Genomic DNA, 7,817 nt, shown 5'->3' with positions numbered 1-7,817 from the left:
TGTCTACTGGAAGTTCATGTTTGGGGTATTGAAAAGTATAAAGGTAGGGATAGGGTTTTTAAAAATGATAGAGACAATTTCCTTTTCCATTTTTTATAGAACTTTGTTTTGTCACTAATAGGTGTGTATACTCCTATTAATAGAATTTCCTCATCTTTTATTTTAATTTTAACACCCACATAATGACCCTCCTGATCTTTAAAACATTCTTTGGCCTGGATATTACTTTGGATATAAAGAGAGAGACCACCTTTTTTTCCCTCTTTTCGTTATTTGAACTAAATAATTGGCCTAACTTCCAGTTTGTTAAACATTTCACATCCTTTTGCAGAACAATGAACTACAAACATCCTGATTGCGGGTGACTGGAATGGGGTAATAAAACCCATCCGAGATAGGAAATCTGATAAGAAAGTAAAGAAAAACCAAGGGAAACTACCGAACTCTTTTTTCAGTCTATGTGAACAATTTGATTTGGAAGATGTATGGATCAAACTCCAGGATATACTTTTTTTTTCAGAACAGTATAATTCAGCCTCTTGCATAGACATGTTTCTAATTACTAATACTTGAAAAACATTAAGAAATGAAAAACAGGAGAAAATTGAGGGGAAAATGCAGCAAAAAGAACAAGAACTAATGCAAGACCCATCTTCTAAGAAGACAAAAATACAATTGGAAGTATTGCGGAAACAATTGAAAGCGGAACTAACGAGAGAAGTGGGGAAAAACATGAAGTTAGTCAAACAAAAAAGGTTTGAAAACGCCAACAAAAATGGAAAATGGTTAGCACAAAAATTGAAACAAAACCGGAAAAGAAATCGAATAGAAAAGATCCGTGTAAATAAGGAAGTTATAACTGCGCAAAAAGGAATAAAGCAGGAATTTGTTAACTTCTATGCAAATTTATATAAGAAAAATTCAGACCCAGAAGGAACAAGAAAATATTAACAAACAAAAATGGGAAGAAATACCGAAACAAATACATGACAGATTGAACAGTGAGTTTACAGAAGATGAGATAAGGAAAGCCATAAGAAGCTTGAAATTGAATAAATCTCTGGGGCCAGATGGCTTTACAGCTTTGTACTATAAAAAATTAGAAGATGTATTGATAACTCCCTTAAAAAATACGATGAACAAGATCGAGGAGGAAGGCATTCCAGATTCATGGATATTAAATGATATAACATTAATCCCTAAAGAAGGAAAGGACAATACTTGTGTGGAGAACTATAGACCAATTTCTTTGCTCAACACAGATGATAAAATCTTTGCACATATTTTGGCAGAAGGGTTAAAAAGAGTCTTAGTATTGCAAATAGACCAAACTGGCTTCTAAAACAAAATATCAGAACGGTGTTAAATTTGATAGAATTTTTTGAAAAAAACATTCAAAGGAAATTGGGAATGTTCTTCATAGATGCTTATAAAGCCTTTGACAGCTTAAACTGGGATTATATGATAAGAACCTTACAGAACCTTGGTGTTGGAGATAGATATCTCAGTTGGATAAAAAGTATATACTCCTCTCAAACAGCAAGGTTATTGATTAATGGCGAAAGATCCCAACAGTTTGATATCCGACGAGGAACTAGACAGGGATGTCCATTATCCCCCCTGTTATTTATAACTGTAATGGAGGATCTCAATAACAAAATTAGGAAGGACCCCGAAATCGTTGGTGTGAAAATTAAGAAATATGAATTCAAGCTAAAAGCCTACGCAGACGACTTGGTGGTATTCCTTGAGAACCCAAATTCCTGTATACACAAAGTTATTGAAGTGATTCAAAACTTTGGTATAGTGTCGGGCCTGCAAATAAATGTAATAATAGCAAAGAATTTATCCTCTAAAGAGGAGAATGAATTACAAGCATCCACAAAGTATTTAGGGATATGGATATCCAATAGAAACATTGAGCTCTTTGAAAACAATTATATACCCATATGGAAGAAAATAAAACAAGATTTATTGAAATGGTCAATGTTCTCCGGAAGAATTGCTGCCATCCAAGCTTAATTATTTATTTACTAACATCCCAATAATATCCAACTTAAAAAAACTAGAAGAATGGAATAAAGAAATAGGGAAATTCGTGTGGGACGTGTTAAATGGAAAACTTTAATAGATACTAACATGAATGGAGGATTTGACCTTCCGGATTTACAACTCTATTTCGAAGCAAACTGCTTAACCTGGGTGAGAGAGTGGATAAACCTGAAGGCTTTAATAACCGCTACGGATGGCATGCGTACTTGTGGTACGATAAACATCAGATCAATAGGGATTTTGAACACCACTTTGTACGGAAAGCCATTCTAACAGCATGGCTTAAGGTGAAGCAGCTTTTCTATATGAAAATACCAGGTTGGGTCTCACCCCACGAAGCCTTTTGCAACAGAACACAGATCTCCAGTTGGTTGAGATATGAGGATATAATAACTAAAGATTGTTTAAACAACTATAAGATTAAAAGGATAGAAGACATAAAAAATATGGAAATCCAAAAACACTGGTTTTTATATCTCCAACTGATAGAAAGATTTAAAAGTGATGTAGCAATAGAAAAGTTTGAAATTAACAATACCGAGTTGGATAATGTTTTGCGGAAAGAACAAAATTCTATTACAAAGGAAGACAGAACAAAAGATAGTAAAAGACTCAATGATACAATGGGCTAAGGACCTGGGAAAGACTATTGAGTTGAAGAGCTGGCAATATGCCAGGGAAAGGACTAGAACATTTACGGCATGGAAACTATAAAAAAATGGAACTACGTTGGCATTTGACACAAAAATTTATAAAGGATACAGTCATCAATGCTGGAAATGTGGAAATACAAAGGGATCCTGGTTTCACGTTTGGTGGGAATGCCCCAAGGTAAAGAAATATTGGAGCCAAATCCATTCATGTGTCATAAAAATTCTTGGGACAAATTTTGATTTAATACCAGAAATCTATTTGCTGAATGAAATGACGAATAGAATCCCATGGGAAATAGAGAAACAACACTGGCGTGAAATCCTATACATGGTCTCAGCAGGAAGATTACTGTTAGCGCAATATTGGAAGAGTAACGAAACACCAACTATATGACATGATGGAAATGGATAGATTAACAAAAATAATTCAAGGAAAGGATGAGGAAGAGGTAGAGAGAGAATGGGAGACACTAAAAACCTTTTGTGGTAACCGATGGAAAGATGGATAAGTTAACGTAATATAAAAGAACTGTTAAGCAATAGGAATTAGCTTTTAGAGGATAGGGAGATTTATAATGGTAAAGCAATCAAGAAATATTAGTGCATAAGGAAACATTAATATAGAAAGTAATAAATTCTCAAGACATATGTTATACTTTGGAAGTTTATTTATCTGTTATATAAATTTGAAAATACAGTAATTTTTTTGTATATAATAATGGCATGATGAAGATACAGGAAGCTACTGAGCAATTTATGTTAAACATTTCGGATTGTGAATAATATGTTTTTAATTAATAAAAGGTTTAAAAAAAATGATTGAGACAATTTAAGATAAGCAAGAGACAAGGATTATAGTAAACGAAGAGAAAACAAAACCCTGTTCTACATATAAAGGGGCAAGACAAGGTTGCCCACTGTCTCCCCTGTTATTTTTAATGGCGTTGGAACCCTTATTAATAAATATGTGAGCAAATCATATAACTGAAGGTTTCAAATTAAAAGATCAGGAATATAAATTGAGAGCATTTGTGGACGATTTGGTATTAACAATCTCTAACCCGGTAGATACTGTAGTAGTGAGCAGATATTGAAGATATTAAAGAAATTCGGTAAAGTAGCTGGCTATCGAACTAATATTGACAAGACAAAAATTCTGGATATGGATTTAACAAAAGAGGAAAGGACAGTAATAGAACAAAAACGGGTTTCAAATTGGAAAAGAAGATTAAATATTTAGGCTGTACATTAACTGCTAAAAATTCAGATCTCTTCAGAAATAACTATGAAATCACTTGGGAATTAATTAAAAAAGAATTGGCAAGATGGGGAAAATTAAATCCATCATATGGATGGACAGAGTCGCTACGATTAAGATGGTGGTTCTGCCCAGAATGATGTATTTGTTTCAGACCCTCCCAATAATAGTAAATGGTAAACCATTTCGGAAATGGGAAAAAGATCTAAGCAAATTGATCTGCAATAACAAAAAACCGAGGGTAAAGCTCAAAATAATGCGACAGGAAAAGGGGGACTTGCATTACCAAAGCTAAAATGGTATTAGTACACAGTAGTTTTGGATTGGTTAACGGATTGGTTAAGACTAGATAATGAAAGGGTTCTAACTCTAGGGAAAATAGATTATTAAACATTTGGCCTACATGGATATCTATTTTATGACAAAATTAAATTAGATAGGGATTTTAATGATCATATATTAAGGAAATCACTGATTAGGATTTGGAGTAAATGGGCGTCTCCCAATGAAGCATTGTGCAACCAAGTAGTGATTAAAGAGAATGAGTGGATAACGTTCGCAGACTTAATAAAGTTAAAGGAAGGTGTAAGAACTATGAAATCTCAAGAAGAGCTGGAAATAGAAGGCTATGGATGTGATTGGTTTTCATATAGGCACTTCAAAGAAAGAAAGAAAGGTATATGATGGACAAAAAAATAGAGGGTATAGGACCAGCCGAAGCACAATTAGAAGCCATTATTAAAAATCCAAAGAAACAGATTTCTAAATTTTACAATTTAATTAGGAACTTTAGTTAGAAACAGAAATTATTAAAGATTACATGATTAATCAGGCGAAACATTTGAAGACAACGATCCAATTAGAGCATTAGGAAAGATTGTGGAGGACGAAACTGTCAGAACTCCAAAGCAATCACTAATCAATATTCACATCCACTTTAGTTACTGCTCATATTGTTGTGTAATTGCTTTAGCTGTAGTCCTGCCTGCTTAACAAGGTGGAGGGGGTGCTAGCTAGCTGGTGCTTGGGAATGCTGGTAACAGAGGCTTGGAATGCACTGTTTAATTAGCTGGAGACATCTGTGAGGCTTGTCCAAGGTCAGGTTGGTTCGCTGGCCTGGGAAGCAAAGGGGGAGGAATTGGAGGGGGAAAAAAGGTGGGGGCTGGTGCTTTTAACTTAGTGTTTGAGGTTTGGCTTTCAGATTCCACTGAAAAGTCTGTCTGATCACCTTTGCTTGTATTTCATTAAACTTCACTGCTTTAAGCAAGTTGCGGTTGTGGATTTCTGGTGGAGGTTGCTGGGTCTTACAGAAACTGAAATTATCCCCTTGTGTTAAAGAGAATATACATAAGTCACTGTTGAGAGTGGTATTTAACTCCTTAGAAATGATCTAAAATCAAAATAGAGAATGCTGGAAATGTAAAAAAGAGGTCGGTCCCTACCTTCATTGTCGGTGGACATGCCCCAAAACAAATAACTTCTGGAGAAACATACATAATGAAATAACAAACGATACATAGGAAAGGAAGACCGAACCCCGTGATGTATCTTCTGAACATCACTGATGAATCTAAAGAGGAAGCTGGAAAGGAAAAACTATGGTTTCATACGATTGTGGCGGCGAGAGAATCGATGGCAAGGCTTTGGAAGTCGGAAGAAGTACCTCTGGAAGACTGGAAATTAAAAATGATGGGATTTTGGGAAATGGAAAAATTAACGACTTTAATGTTCTTTAGATGGATTTCACAGGGAGCGGGAACCTTGGATAAATTATATACAGCAATAGGATTAGTGTAATGAGAGTAGAGTATATTGATAATATTAGATTAGGGTGGGATATTCAGATATTAATGTAAAAGGGTTAAAGTAATATGAAATGAACTTGGTCCAAACACTCTTATGTAAGAGTTAAATTCATACCCAATGGTGAACATATAAAACCCTTTGGGAATAGGTTTAAGAGCTAGTGTACATTTTTTTTGGTTAAGGTAAACGGTGGATTGCGCATCTAAAGGAAGTATATGTTATTATAATAATAGAGGAGGTATAAAATAGGTAACAATGTATATATAAATGAAAAACCAGATGTATTTAATGTGTTGTATCTTGTGTTGTATGTAAACTTTTTGTTGTGTAAATAAAGTTATTAATTAAAAAAAAGAATATTTTGAATTAACGTAAATCTGAGCCCCATAAATTTTTCCCATCTTATGCATCCAGCGCATACGGAAAAAGGACCCTTCCTTATCCTGACAAACCCAACAATGGCTTGGAACCCCTTTGGACATTTTTGCATCTAATTTGGGGTGAAGGACCATCTTATACAATATCTTTGCTCCACCTTTTGCCCAATACATCTATTTGCCCCGGAAGTCCTGCATGGCAGAATGGGATTGGACTGGATCAGGGCCCTTTTGGGGGGTCTCTTCCAACTCCATGATTCCATGATACACTGAATGGATTTAATTAATTTCTTAATATTAGGCCTGCTACCCAGAATAGACTGGGAAGCCTACCAACAGTGCCCCAGAACCTTCCGCTGCTCCTCTGCAATGCCAGGCCGGTCAAGAACCCCATCGTCCATGACCTCCTCCTGGATGAGGAAGCTAACCCATCCTGTTTGACAGAGACCTGGCTGGGGATGATAGAGCCGTCAGTTACTCAGCTAGTGAAAAGGGAAGGGGAAGCGGGTGAGGGGATGGAGTGACCCTGGTCCATAGAGAAAATCTCACCTTGACCAGGATACCTGTCCGGAAAGCAGACCACTTCGAGTGTATGTTTCTAAGCCTGAAGACTAGGGACTGTATAGGGATTCTATTGGTCTACCGTCCACCCGTTGTCTAAGGGACTCCCTATCCGAACTGACGCAGTTGGACTCAGAGCTGGCCTTGGACTCCCCCAGACTCTTAATTCTGGGCCACTTCAACATCCCACACGAGATCAGTCTATTACATCTTACAGGTGCAGCTCAGGAGTTCATGGAGTCCATGGCAGACATGGACTGAAAGAGATCCCTCCAATTACCAGCTCAGAGATCTTCCGGACTAAAATCCCCCGGCCGCAGAATGATTCCCCTTCGCTCCATGGAATAAAATCACCATTCCCACGTTATGCTAATATTAATAGACTGAAAACAGATGGAATCATAATATATTTAACTCTTTTTAAGGGGGGACATTGTAATTTTATGTACACTTTCCTTTATGGATCTTTTGGTTGGAAGCCGCTTTGATTATCTTGCTCCAGAAAAGCGGCATAGAAAGGACATTTATTGTTTTTATTTATCCTTCTTTATACATTTTGGCCACTTTCTCTGGGGAAATATACATTCATACATCACTTTGTACAAATTTCCCCTATACCTTTTATCCAAACATTTCCCCACTGATCCTCTCAAATATTAAGCCCCAACTCCCCCCAAAGAATCCTATGTTCTTTCACCTGCTCTTCACTGTCAAAGAAGCAATTTGTACATTTTACCTATCAAACGACTACCATCTGTGCATAAAAACGTTTAAATCCTGATTTCCCCCCTTCATCCAGTCAGTTCTTCATATCCTCTCTGACTCTTTCCCTCAATTGATCATAATTCGTCAATCCCACTTTAAACCCTTGACGTTCTTGATTTTCATCCTTTTTTAAAAAAGAAGCTTTTTGTATTTCATACATGTATCTGGGTTTCCCAATGTGGGTTCGTTGATGGGAATGTAGACGTTCACCGTGACTGTAGGTCTTCCCACATTCCAGGCATTAATATGGTTTCTCTCCTGTGTGGGTTCATTGATGGGAATGTAGACGTTCACCGTGACTGTAAGTCTTCCCACATTCCAGGCATTAATATGGTTTCTCTCCTG

At 36.4% G+C, this 7,817-nt stretch overlaps 1 pseudogene; it reads right to left on the bottom strand.

Moving 5' to 3' along the window:
• Window positions 1-7,817, bottom strand: part of LOC121922635 — a 61,044-nt pseudogene that overhangs the window by 48,820 nt on the left and 4,407 nt on the right.

Source organism: Sceloporus undulatus, chromosome 2 (assembly GCF_019175285.1).
Source record: "Sceloporus undulatus isolate JIND9_A2432 ecotype Alabama chromosome 2, SceUnd_v1.1, whole genome shotgun sequence".
NCBI lineage: Eukaryota > Metazoa > Chordata > Lepidosauria > Squamata > Phrynosomatidae > Sceloporus > Sceloporus undulatus.
Note: the sequence above shows the minus strand (reverse complement) of the source record. Positions and strands in the feature narration are given on the sequence as shown.